Below are 14,844 nucleotides of genomic sequence, written 5' to 3'. Positions count from 1 at the left end.
TTTAATAGCCTTCTGATTGGTCTTCCTGTCTCAAGTCTACTCTGCTGTCAAACGGATCTTACTAAAGTATAGTTCTAACCATATGAACCCTCATCCCCCATATAACAAACTCCATGGGTTTCAAAGAAGATGCCAAGCTGCATTTAGTAGAGGGAAGTTCTTGACCTGGTAGTTCCTTACATCAATGAATGCACAGGTCCAGTCCTCTTTACACATTCATTGACATCATCCATAGATTTTTTACACAGTATTTCTTTTTCTTGACTCTATCCACGATCTTCTCAACATAAGAAGTTCCCAATGAGGACCTCCCTCTATGAATGGAAATCTGAACCTTTTCAGAGTTAGGACAGTTTATAGGGGACTGGAAAGTTAGGTAAGTTGCCTAAGACCAAACACTGAGTATACATTACAGGTAGGACTTGACCCCAAATCTTCCTGCCTTGAGGTCCCTTCTGGCACTTACTACCTGTGCAGCCTTGGGCAAATTGCTTAACCTTCCTTGGGCCTCGGTTTCCTCAACTATAACTGCTAGTCCCTAGCATGTAACAGGCACTTAATAAATATTGATTGATTAATTAAAGGCTTGGATTACATGACTTCTAAGGTTCCTTTCAGCTCTATATCTATGAACCTATATTCTTTATTCACTATGGCCAGGCTGCTAATCATCCATGTGGTTATAGACAGAATAGATGCCCATGCATTGTTACCATTTAAATTTGAGAAGGAAGCTGCCTGGAGATGTTTCCTATCAGGAAGTGATCTATGTCTTTGCTGTCCAGCTGCCAATAGCAGTTTAGCTGCCAGGATTAATTAAGACTGCTATCCAGTTTGTCTTGGAATCACTAGGGCCACAGAGGCAGGGCTGCAGGCAACATGAAGGTTTGGTGGGATTTCAAAATCAATGTTGTTCATTTCACATGGGAGCATCACAATAGGTTGAGTTATTGTTTGTGATTCCAATCTCTCATTTACCATAAAGTGAACTTCCCCAGCACATTCTGGGAAAGCTGGTTCCTATATGCCCCCACATGCAAACTGGAATTATCTTGGAAATGACTCCCCAAGCTTATCTTGTCTTGGCTGTCTTAAAAACCTAGTAGAGCTCAAGGGTGAATTTCAAGGGGATTCAGAGTTCAAGTTAAATACAATGATGATGATGGTCATGAATAAAGAATAATCTGTCCTCTGTGATATAGAACAGAACCCTGGTTTGGAAATGGCACTGGTGTGCTATACTGACAGGATGGTGGAAAGACTTGAGTACAAATCCTACCTTTAACACTTGCTGGTTTTGTGATCACATGCAAGTGACTTGACCTCAGTGGGTCTGAGTTTCCTCTTTTGTGAAATGAATATAATAAAATAAATGCTCTCTACCTTGCCAAGTTGCTTGTGAAGCTGAAATCAAATAATGCATATAAAGCACATTAAAACTGGTCACATAAATGGTAATTATTATTATTATTTAAACACAACAACATTTATTAAGGACCTACAACCAGCAAGGGTGGAAGGTGCTGAGCTTCCATAAGAATCAAAAGCATGAGAGACAATATAACAGAGGGGATGAAGAAGTGACCTCAGAGTCAGTAAAACTTACAGTGAAGTCTGGTGACACATGCTGACTGTGTGTCCCAGGGCAAGTCATTAACTTTTCTATGTTCTAGTCAACTTTCCAAGATTGTAAGTTACAGAAAAGGTGCCAATGTACTCATAAAATCACAGATGTGGCTCCGATTAGCTATTGTTATCTTTGCTGTTCTCCTCTGCCTACCTGTATCATGATAGGGAGATGAGAAGTAGGTCTTGGAAACCATTTAACCCAACTTCTCCTTTAGACTGAGCTAGTTGAACCTGCTCAAAGTCACTGTATTAAGGAGCAAAGGAAGGATTTGAGTCTTGGTTCTCTGAATGTAAACCCACTACTATTTCCAATAGAGCCTCATGACCTTGCCTTTGAGGGAAATATGTCACTTCAGTCACATTATAATTGTAACCTGTCTACATTAGTGGGGTGTTTGCATTTTTGAAAAAGTACAGGGGGCATAATTAGAATAGGTCACAAAGCTGATCATGCAGCCAAGCAGAGTTTTCAGGAGTCCAGGCTAGTGGTTTTGGTTATTTGTGGTTGAGTCATTTCAGTCATATCCAACTCTTTGTGACCCCATCTTACATAGGAAGAAAGTGTCTGAAGCTAGATTTGAACTCAGGTTTTTCTGACTCTAGGACTAGGGCCCTGTGCTATCCATTGCTCCACTCAAAGTGCCTGATTTTGGTTAGTCTTCCCCAATTTAGCCAATTCTCTTCTGAAAAGTACCTGAGAAGGCAGGACTAGTCTTAGGTAAAATGAATTGAAAGACATGGGTTTGAGTCCCCGCCCTGGCACTAACTAGCCATGCGGCTATTTTGATCTTTCCAAGATGCACTTTTCATATCTATCAAATGAGAAGAAAAATACTATCATTAATAATTTTATAAAATTATCGGGAAGAAAGCGCTCAGTAAATATTTGCTTTAGTATTATTGTCACATTTTTATAATTACTATTATTAACTTCTTGTTACTACACTTTTCTTTCTTTTGGCATGATCCCAAATGACCACTACTGTGGTGCTGCCCCTTGGCCTTCCAAGCTACACACTGTGGTGGATTGGCTGGTCTCCCCTTGGATCCATTCCTACCTTTTTCTAGTAGTAATCTAAGCTGCAGATTCTCCTGAAAAATGGGCTGATCCATTAAAGGTAAATTGTTAGATGTACTGTTTCCTCAGAGCCAGGGCACTGATAAATTAGTTAGTGCTATTGATAAATGTTGGGGCAATGGACAGAGTACCAGGCCTGGAGATCTGAGTTCAAATCTGGCCTCAGGCAGCTATGTGACCTTGGGCAAATTACTTATGTTTATCTAAGTTTCCTCATCTGTAAAGTGAGCAGTAGAAGGAAAGAGCAAAACATTCCAGTATGTTTTCCAAGAAAACCACAAAAGGAGTCATAGAGTCAGATATAACTGAAAAAATACTAAAGATGAACAAACAATGGTTTCTATCTAGTAAATGTTATTCCTCTCAAGAAAAATATTCACATTTTAACAGTAGCATCCTATGGACCTAGAAGTACATCCAAAAAGGCAAGAAACACACTCACCCTTTCTTTCCTTAGCCAGAGATTCTTTCTAGAATGAGGACTAATAAAGACTAACATTTATATAGTATCTACCACTTGGCAGGCATTGTACTAAGCACTTTTTACAAATACAATCTCATTTGATCCTCACAAGGGTTCTGGGAGGTAGGTGCTATTACTACCTCCATTCTGCACTTGAAGAAACTGAGGAAAAAAAATTAAGTGACCTTAAGTCATTTAGGTCAATAAAAATAAGCTCAGGGATGTCACTTAGGAGAACAGAGAGGCAATTCAGTGCAGATGATGCATGTCCTCCTTCTTGTGAACATGAAACTTATACATTTCTCTCCATATACTCCTTTGGAACTAACTGTCCTTTATAACATTTAGATTTTTTGTGGAATGAATTTTGTATACAAGTCTTCTTTAAAATACTTAACTAAATATTGTACTGGTTTGGGGTATGTCTTAATATAGAGGCAAGGAGATTCAGAATGCCAAAGGCCCAGTACAAGGAAACATTACGGTCACAGCAAGACAGTACAACAAGCCGGTTTCATTGAGGAAAGATGTTCACCAAATAAAGGGAAGCCAGAGAGAATGATTAAAACAGGCCCCTTGGTCCCTGGGTTAAATTGGGCACCTCCCTGGGGCCCCAGAGGGGAAATTATCTCTCTCAAACCAGTAACTTCTGGTAGGTTTTGATAGGGTTTTCATGTGGGTCCTCCAGGAATTGGGAGAAGGGAGATACGAGCCTGAACTTAGGAAGTGGAACTGACTCAGACTAATGTGAGAAGGAAGACTCTTGGGAATTTGGAAACTAGTTGATAATCAAACTCTGTACCTATGGAGAAGGAGTTTTGGGTACTAGTATAGGTCTTACTCTGACAGTGACTCAGGGATTTCTTGCACTTACCTGAGGCTTGTTTGCTTAAGGGATCAGGCAGATTACTGTATTCCTTATAGAGATGTGCAGAGAAAGGAAGGAGAGGAAAACTCACATTTTCTCTTTGTAGAGGGACTGAATATTATGGGTCCCAGAAAAAGAAGGAAAGTGTTTGCAGCAATTATTAGGAAGAATAAACAAGAAAGGTTGCAGCACTTGCTGATGCCAGAAACGAGTGGCACAGTGCATCAGGATGCATTAAGAAGTTATAATTACTACTCCCTGTTTCCTTCAGCCCTGACCCCAAGGCACCAAAATCCTTGACAGTAGATCTGTTCAAAGGAAACCTGTGAGATGCAGTGAATTTAGATGAGACAACAGATCAGAGCCTCTTGCCCAAGAAAGTCTGTGAAACATCTAACCTGGAGGAAGGTTCCCAACAGTTAGAGCAGGGGACATTCAAAGCTCCATGTAGGATACAACCAGTTTCCCAAATTTTCTTTGAAAATGGCAACCCTCCTTTGAGACTAGGCATCGTTTAATTTATAGATATTTGCTGAGTCGGGTTTCAGATATTTCCTAGTTCTCTGGAGCACAAAAAAAAAATTTTGTTGTAATTCAAAGACAAAAAAATGAAGACATACAGGATATCAAACCTTTCTCTTGTAGAACTTCCATGCATGGGATCACTAAATAAATGCCTAAGACAGCAAAGCTGGCTCAGCTCTCTACTGGCATTCGAGGTTTGGCCTCAAAGTTCGGGATAAATGCCAGAAAGAACTGTATACAATTTCAGCATTCATAGATTCCATCTTTACATGTATAGAAAGAAAACCCATTGGGGCCTCTTTCGCATATTTATGGTGGCAAATTCAGGAAAGAAATTAAGAAAGAATCCCCCTTTTTCTTTCCCCCAACCTCAATTTAGACATTGAGATGGTAAAACTATCATTTGAAATGAAAGTCTCTTAATGAACATTTATCGTTCCCTGTGTTCCCTCAAATTGTTTTAACATTCCTTGGAGCTGATCAACCTCCTTATTTTAAGAACTGATCAGATTTTAATGTCAAAACAACCCCTCGAAGTTGGAACAGCAAATTCCATCGAGCCCAGCATTGGGCAGTAAACCTATTGACTATTTCACTTCTCTGAGAGTTGAGGTGATAAAATCTGGGGGCCATTTTTTAATATCTTATGTCTTTAATATCTTATGTCTAAGTTAGGAGCTATCTCTGTGCATATAAATGGATTTGAAGCTTTTAATTAATCACGATTTTTGCCTAAAACCTTTCCCCGATTCTTCCCTTAGCACCTTAATTCCCAAACTACCTCATTCAACTGCTTTTTATTTATTTCTGTTTATAAACCTTATCTTTATTCTCTCTATATTCACATAGGCACAAGTTATCTCTTCTATTAGAATGCAAATACTTTGTGAATTAGAGTCATTTCACTCCTTGCTCTTTTATTGATTATGTTTAACACAATGCCTAACATGTAGTAGGTGCTTAAAAATACTTGTTGAATGATTTTCCTTCCTTCCTTCCTTTCTTCCTTCCTTCCTTCCTTCCTTCCTTCCTTCCTTCCTTCCTTCCTTCCTTCCTTCCTTCCTTCCTTCCTTCCTTCCTTCCTTCCTTCCTTTCTTCTTTTCTTCTTTCCTTTCTTTCTTTCCTTCTTTTCTTCCTTCCTTCCTTTTTTTCTTCCTTCCTTCCCTAGGATCTTTGAAGATAAATGAGATAATGGATATGTAAAATCTTCTCACTTTTAATAAACTTCACATAATTCCAAGATGGTAGAATCATTTTTTAACTTTACATTTAAAAAAAGCAAACAAAGCCCTTCTTAAATAGCTTTTGATACATATTTGCTTTTCATGTTTTTGCATGAGTTAATTAAATTATTTTTAACAAATGTTTATTCAGTATGTACTATCTGTACCACAATATGCCCATTCCCAAAACAGAGACAGAAGTGGACCTTATATTTTGTGGTGGGGGTTGCAGGTTATATGAAACAAAATAAATACACAAAATATCCAAAACCCGACAAATAACAGTATAATAACTGGTGAGATCAGGAAAGCATCCACATAGAAGGTAGTAACTGAGCTGTCACTTGGGGGAAACAAGGAATTCCAAGATATAGAGGAAGGAATGCCTGCCAGCCGTAGGGAAACTTCTATAAAAAGGCACAGAGATAGGAGATTGAATGTCATACAAACGAAGCAGCTAACAAGCAAGTCTGACTGAAAAGAAGAATTTATGAAGGAGAATAACACAAAGACTGGAAAGGTAGAGGGGAATTTGATTGTAGAGGACCTTGGATGACAGGTTTGGGACTTTACCTTTTATCCTATTTCTTTTAAGACTAAGAAAAAGAAAGGAGGAAAGCTTAGTGAGATGGTTCCTAATGACCTTCTAGCTCTTCATTTTACCTGTTTTGCCAGCACTGGAGAATAAGCCTTGGAGATCTTGCTTTCTTACTTCTGCTTTCTTTTGACCTTACCTGTCTTATGTATGTGTATCTCTGACGGCTGATGAAAGAGAGAGATGCCAGAGGACTCACTCTTGGATTGACTATTCACAGATATTTTCAGCATAGCTTGACAGAAAATTCCAAAGTTTCTATTACTCAAGAATATAGTTGTGACCATTCAGAATGAACTCTTCAGACTGTAGTGTTTAGTGGTTGAATGAACTGTTGCAGGTGGGGTTAAGAAGTTGGGAATATCAAAAAGAAGGGAAGTTTTCCCCAAACCTAATTTTCCATGGAGTCTTGTGTAAATGATGGCTTATTTTTCTTAGGCTGAGATGTCAGAACCCTAAGGTGACCTGAATACATCTGGAATCTCATGCGTTCTTTACCTAAGTGGGGTTTATGGTCCTCAGGCTGGAAAGGGATCTCCATGAGAATGGTGTGCTACCTTCTACACCACAGAGAGCTAAAGTTATCAGATCACAGGTTGTCTGGAACAGCTGGAGGGGTTCCTGGCACACAGAGAGGGATTCAACCAATTATGTCCTTTAAAAACTTTTCTCCTTTTCCCCCAGGCATTCATCAGGTGAAAATAAGAATCGATGTCCTGAGGAACAAGGAACAATCTTCAGGTTCCAGTCCAGCAGTAGCTGAGACAAGAATTCCTTTGGCAGAGATGCTGCCTTTGGATGTGAACTTGATGGGACCAATGCTATGTAGGAACTGAAATAAATTCTGAGCCTCATCAACCACAGATCAAATTGGTATAGGGGAAAGTGTGTTCCTGAGGTGTTGGGGGGAAATGTGTGTTTGTTCTTGTTATATCTGTGAAGTAAGTTTGCCTTTGTAAAAGGTTGCTAATGCTCAGCAGCTAAATGGAACTGAGGTACTAGTAACTGATCCCTAACAAAGGGGAAAACATGGCCAGTGGGGTCTTGGGCAAATGATATTAGTAAAAAGAGACACCCCACTTCCACTGTATAAGGGCTCCAACAGTAGGATGCAGCAATTCTATGAGAGACGGACAGATAGACAGGCAGACACACACAAACACACACATACACCACAGAGAGATAGAGACAGAGAGAAAGAAGAGACAGACAGAGAAAGAGCCAAAGAGAGAGAGAAAGAGGGCAAGGGAAAGAGAGAATACTTGCCACACTATAGAAGGGATTACTCTCATATGATTTGGGGCAGGTTATTTCTATCTAGGCCTCAAGTTCCTCATAAATAAAATGAGCAGGTTGGACTAGATGACCTCTGGGGTCCCCTCCAGGTTGAGACAGATGATTTTATGATGCTACATCTTCCCAAACTTCAATTACAAGATTGAGTCTACTTTTCCTGATCTGCTTTCACAAAAACTCTGGTAGCTTTCTTCATAGAGGTGCTTCTTCAAATCTGTTTATGCCAGGAATACAGCCCTGGGATTTAGTCCTGGGAATGTTGAAAGAGATCAGAAATAAGAGGTGAGGGAAGATGGTCCAAGGAAAGTTCAGAGTTTCTCCACTACCACCCTGCAAGTTGGCCGCATGATAGAGTTGGTAAGACACCAAGGCCAAGTTTGAATCTATGAATGTTTTATGGTTTTCATAGAAAAAAATGATTAAATATAATTTTGAGGGTATTTAACACATATCTTTGTTTTTTAGGTCAGAGGCCAAAGCAAACCCCCACAGGACTGGGGGTGGGGGGCCAAGACAAAATCATATTGGGTATTAGGCCTTTTGTTGGAAAATAGTACTAATTATATGGGTGAAGATTGGTGGCTAAGTAAGAATTCAGGTAGCCTTTCACCATGAAAGGAATTTCTATTATAACTTGCTGAGGGATCAGGAACTTTTCTAAGGCAATGATGGTGTGGTGGAAAAGAAATCGAACTTGGAGTTAGAAGATCTGGTTTGAGTCTGTTTACTACCTCTTAATATTTGTGTGAACTGAAGGATGATATCTTAAAAAATAAAATTAAGCAGTGAGAGAATATATTGGGAGGAAAAAGGGAGAAATGGAATGGGGCAAATTATCTCTCATAAAAGAGGCAAGAAAAAGCTTTTTCAATGGAGGAGAAAAGGGAGGAGATAAGAGGGGAAAAGTGAAGCTTACTCTCATCACATTGGTTTAAGGAGGGAATAACATGCTCACTCAATTTGGTATGAAAATCTATGTTACACTATAGGAGAGTAGGAGAGAAGGGAATAAAGGGGAGAGATGATAGAAGGGAGGCCAAATGGGAGGAGGGAGTAATTAGAAGGAAACACTTTTGGAGAAGGACAAGGTCAAAAGAGAGACTAGAATAAATGGAGGACAGGATAGGATGGAGGGAAATATAGTTAGTCTTACACAACATGACTGTTATGGAAGTCTTTTGCAAAACTACACATATGTAGCTTATATTGAATTGCTTACCTTCTCAATGGGGATGGGTTGGGAGGGAGGAAGGGAGAGAAGTTAGAACTGAAAGTTTTAGGAATGAAATGTTGAGAACTGTTTTTACATACAACTAGGAACTAAGAAGCAGAGGCAATGGGGTATAGAAATCTATCTTGCCCTACAAGAAAAGAGAGAAGACAGGGACAAGGGAAGAGAGGGATGTGATAGAAGGGAGGGCAGATTGAGGGAAGGGATAATCAGAATGCATGGTGTTTTGGGGTGGGGGAAGGGAGAGATGGGGGAAAAATTTGAATCTCAAAATTTTGTGGAAATGAATGTTGAAAACTAAAGATAAATAAAATAGACATTTAAAAAAAAAGAATTGCACAATAGGTTTAAAGAATTGACCATGTGTTCAGGTTAAAAAAAAGCACCTCATATATAAATACAGAAATGGAAAGATTAAACATATACTTTAAAGAACATAACAGTAAAATTTCAATCAGAAATGAAATATAAAGAAAATATATATATCTGAATGGAAACTAAACAATGTAATGATAATGAGTAGCTGAAAGAGAAATAATAGAAACAAAAATTGTGATAGCAAAAAATATGTTAAAAAAATCATACCAAAATTAATGGATTAAAGCTAATGCATGCCAGAGAGGAACATATATCATCATGAATATATTTTTACATGTTAGTAAAAGGCCCATAGTTTTCAATAAATAACCTAGAATATCTCTAAAAAGTAATAATCTTTAAATAGTAAAAAAAATAGTTTGTAAAACTAAAAAACAAAATTAAAAGCAATATTATTTGAACTTGAGTAAATCAGTTGATTTTCGTAAACCTCAAGTTTCTCATTTGCAAAATAGGAATAATAATGTTTATATTATCTACCTATCAGGGCAATCGTAAAGAAAGGACTTTGGAAACTTAAAGATACATACTTATAAATATATGTATCTACAGATATGTACGTATGTATGTTTGTGTATATGTATATATTTATGTGTGTGTAGTGTGTATATATGTATGTATGTATATGTGTGTATATATATGCATTTGTATGTATATATACATTTATATATGTCTATACACACATATACGTACATATGTCTATACACACATATCTATACATATACACTCTGGGCTCCTTTTCTCTACCCGAATTCTACTAGGCAGTTCAGTTATTCCAGAACATGGTTAATTCTCCTCCTCAGGGAGTTAGGGGTTAATGAGGCATCTTATACAAATTGCTCACAAGTTGCCATCCAATTTGTTTCTCCAAATTCATAAGTTAATCTTCCCAATGTCAGCCAGTCCATTGATCTCTCCTCAATACTGAAGAGGTATATCAAAGACACAATTAAAATATATCCTTCAATGGACAGCATACTCTCCCCTTTATAAATCTATTTCTTTTCCAGGGTTGAGGCTCAGCTGTAAGATGGGTTGCCATAAAACAGTACTTCAAAACTGGGGCACAATTTTCCCTCCCTTCTATGTACCACTGGGGAGAGTACTCAAGCTTAAAATAGTCCTTTGTTGGGTTGATTAACTGCTTGGCTGGTGTGATGTGAATCAAATTAGGACCTTTTAGTGTTTTTGTTTTACTAAAAGTGGCTCTGATTGAATAATGTGATTATAAAAGATCTTCTCCACCCACTGATGAGCCTGTTCCTTGAGGGAAGCTTGATTAGGGGAGCTGTTTTGTAGGAGGGTCCCAAGTACCTTTTGCTTTTTCTACTGAGGCACTGGGTCAGAGGGTTATGCCCTCTGGCTCTGAAAACATAAATATTCTGAAAGTGAGCTTTTACTTTGGGGCTTAGTTTTTGGAAGAAGGTCTGTGTGCCAGACAAGACTTTGGAAAGCCACTAAGCAGCCCCCCACCCCAACTTTTTGAAAACCCAGATGTTGGTGCCTCCCTCTCTGTAAAGATGTATGTATGTTAATGGTCAGGCAGTTTGGAAGCACTGTCTGTTGATTTTTGATTTCTCTGAAATTTTTATTTTTATTTTCTCTGATACCTGTGCTTGATTAAAGTGATTGTTAATCCCTCAAAAGTTGCTTTTCCTTTTATGAATGCAGATCTAAGAACCTGTGATAGCAGCCCCCCCATATATGTTGGGATGCTTACTGATACAGCTGGGTCAAACAAATTGCACATCAGGGCTCTCTCTTCAATGGACTCAGCTACTGTGATTACTCGCAGACTGCATTATGAACTCTTGTTGCTGTACCTGTGGTGGTTCTTCTTATATTTCAAAACTCACACTCATTCCATCTCTAATACTCATTCATCATAAGTAAAGAAAGAATAAACTTGACACAAAGAATAGCCATGTTATGTGTTCATGACCACATGGTGATCAGGGGTGAGACAGAGCCTTTGTTCTCACCTCACCTGAGACCTAGTACAGCTTTACTTTTTCATTCAGAAAGGTTTTAACTATTTGCACATTCATTTCTAGATTAGTAGCCACTTAAAAGACTTTTCATTGCAACAGAGGAAATGTCAGAGGATTCTTTGAAATGTGCTGAAGCAGGAAGATAAAGTGCTGCTTCTCCTCTCCTGCATTTTTGGAAGCAAACTCACCAAGCCTCAAGGTGGGGTAATACCAGCAGAGCATACATTCTAAAGACTAAGGTTATTTGAGGAGAGGTGGAGCCAAGATAGTAGAATAGAAGCAGGAACCTGTCACAGCTCTCCCCGCAAACCCCTCAAAATACCTGTAAAAAATGACTCCAAACAAAGTCTAAAGCAGTGAAAGTCACAAAATGACCAATTGAAGCAAATTTCCAGCCCAAGAGAATCTGGAAGGTCAACAGGAAGTGTCTATTGCACTGGGCTGGGAATAGAGTACAGTTCCATGTGGGCTGTGATGGTGTGGATGGAGCTGGAATAGACCTTAGGGGAGTGAATAGCTGATGGCTGCTTTGGTTTGCAGACTTCTCAGACCACAATCACCAAAGACAGCCTTGAAGGTCAGTGTGAAGGGTCCCTTACCTGGCTGAGAGGGGAGCATGGTCTGACCCCAGCCCCCATCCCATCCCCAGGGCAGCAGCAGCCACTGCTGAAGCACAGGCTGCTTCTAGTGCCCTCCACTTAACAAAGAGCTCAAAGCTCAAGTAATTGACTTGGACAATGAACAAATGGGGGAAAAAGAAACACACTATAGATTCTTGCTTTCTCCATGATAAGGTATTTTTTTATGTCATTGGTGAAGAGGAAGATCAAAATATGCAATCAAAAGACAACAAAGCCAAAAATCCTGCATCCAAAGCCTCCAAGAGAAATATGAATTGGCTTAGGTCACGGAAGAGCTCTAAAAGGATTTTTAAAATCAAGTAAGAGAAGCTGTGTGATTCTGGGCAAGTCATTTAACCTCTTTCTATACACAGATACACACACACACACACACACACACACACACACATATATACGCCACACACCATACTAGCAAATATGTGTATATAAATAAATATGATCCTCTGTGTCACTTCCTACAGCTCATTTGACCAGTCATGACACTTAGGCCCTTAACCTTGTTCAGTCTCAATTTCCTCATCTGTAACATGAAAGAATAGTATCTCTAATGCTTAGCTTCATAGGGAAGCTGAGACGATAAAGTGAAGTAATGTGTGTGTGTGTGTGTATGTGTACACACACACATATATATATATACACACATACACACATATATAATTATATATATAAAATATGCATAGTGTTTTACAAACTTCAAAGTGCAATATATTTTTGTTATTATCATTATTACATGAAAATAAACCTTTTCATCTTATGCAATAGAGGTCATAAAGAAATGATCTTAGGGCAATCTTGTCAGATATTTTTTCCTTCTAGATAATATGATTGCTTTTTATAATTTAATTATTTGTACTTACAGATGTCAATTTACAAATTTGTAATTTGTAAGTTAATTATTTTTAATTTAATTATTTATAGTATTAGGATATAAGCTTGCCTTGTGGAGGCATCTTAGGGCAGTCTGGTAATACAATGACAGAGGATATGTATTTTTTCCTGTTCCCACATGATTTTAAGTTCTAGTAGATCTCCATATTTTGGAAGTTTTTATTTTACCTAGTTCATAACTTTTGAGTATTCTATACAATAACATCTATTGGAACATTTTCTCTAAATTTTTATGGGCAAGGTCTTGGTGATTATGAGGAATGGTTTTTATCTGTGTTGATACTCTGGCTCCCAGGACAGTTTATTTGTTGAATTTCCAAGGCTATTTTAGACCTCATCATCATTATCTTCATCATCATCATCATGATCATGAAATTCATTTATTCTGCAAAGCATTTATTAAATGCCTACAAAGTGCCAGCATGGACAACTATGTGGTGCAGTAGATAGAGCAACAGGCTTGGAGTCAAGAAGACCTGCGTTCAAATGCATCTTCAGATATGTAGTAAGGATGTGACCCTGGACAAGTCACTTAACCCTGTTTGTCTCACTTTCCTCATACGTAAAATGAGCTAAAGGAGGAAATGGTAAACCATACTTGTCTCTTTGCCAAGAAAACCCCAAATGAGGTTACAAATAGTCAGGCAAGACTGAAATAATTGAACGAAGCAACATAACACTGGATAGGATATTAAAAAGAGAAAAAACAAACCTGCTCTCAAGAAGCTTACATTGTCCTGGAGTAGGAGAGGGGTGATAAGAGTGGATAGAATGCTGCATATAAACAGATACATAAGTACAAAACATACATAAAGTTAATATTAAATGATTTGGGGAAGGAGAGAGGGTCCAGTATCAGAGAATAGGCCTCAGAGGATCACAGAGTCAAAAATTCCTATTCATGAAGATAGGAAATAATCAGGAAGGCACTTGCAATTGTCAGGACTGGTGAGGAACTCAGACAAATTTTAAAGGTACTTTAACAAAAAAGGAAAGAGAGAAAAGAAAGCATCCCTATAGATAAGCATAAGTCACCAGGAAATGGCTGTGGTCAAATCCAATTGTAACCTCAAAGCAACAGCAGACCAGAACTTCTCCGGAGGCTCCAATGGGTCTTGACTTCAAAAGCCTTTGCTTTATGATCATCTCCCTGTGCTCTGACTGCCAGCAGAATGTCCAGTAAGAGATATCCTTTGGCAGACTTTCTCTATGATTTGCTGATTGAAGTTTTGGCAGTTGTCTCTACTCACTGGACTGCCCAAACCTTTCTTTTCCTCTCTCCTTCCTGCAACCTCTGTCAGCTAAGGGGTAACATGCATGGGCAGGGACCTTTGGACCACAAGGGGCTAAGAAGCACTTTCCTAGTCTGGAGGATAGGCATTGGCACAGCTAAAGCCTGGACAGCCTTGTTATCCCAGGAGCCACCTGATATGCTCAGAAGTGGTAACGGGCATTCAGATTCTGCTACGCCTTACAGACCAATAGGCAAGGGAATTTCTGCAGCCTGCTTTGCCATACCTGGCTGATATGAAAAAAATATGACTAATGTGCTCCACATGGGTTAAGACAGAACTGAATGCTTCCTTCTCCTGCTGCACACTTCTGATATTGGAACTGTGAATTATTATAGTGGGTCTGGGAGAGGAAACAGACGAGAGAAACATCAATAATACTGATGATGGCGATGATGACAGCTGTATATATTGTTGTGAGCTTTGAAAAGCCTTTCACATACATTATCTCAGTCCATTCTGATGACAGTTTTGTGGGATGGGCTCTAAAGATATTATTGTTATCCCAGTTTTCCAGGTGACGAACCAAATAGTTCATGGCCACAGAAACCTAGGTTTCTTTTGACTCAAAATCCAGCAGTCATGAAAGACTTGAGCCCTGGATATCAAATCAGAAGGTTTGGGCTGAAATCCTGGCTCTGTCCTGGTCAAATATCTCCATCTCTGTGGGCTTCAATTTCTCCCATGATAAAATGGGGGTAGGAAAGATGAGGATCAAGAGACCTTAAATTCCATAGGAATAAACG

This window comes from Notamacropus eugenii, chromosome 7 (assembly GCF_028372415.1).
Source record: "Notamacropus eugenii isolate mMacEug1 chromosome 7, mMacEug1.pri_v2, whole genome shotgun sequence".
Classification (NCBI taxonomy): Eukaryota; Metazoa; Chordata; class Mammalia; order Diprotodontia; family Macropodidae; genus Notamacropus; species Notamacropus eugenii.
This window is presented reverse-complemented; position numbering follows the sequence as displayed.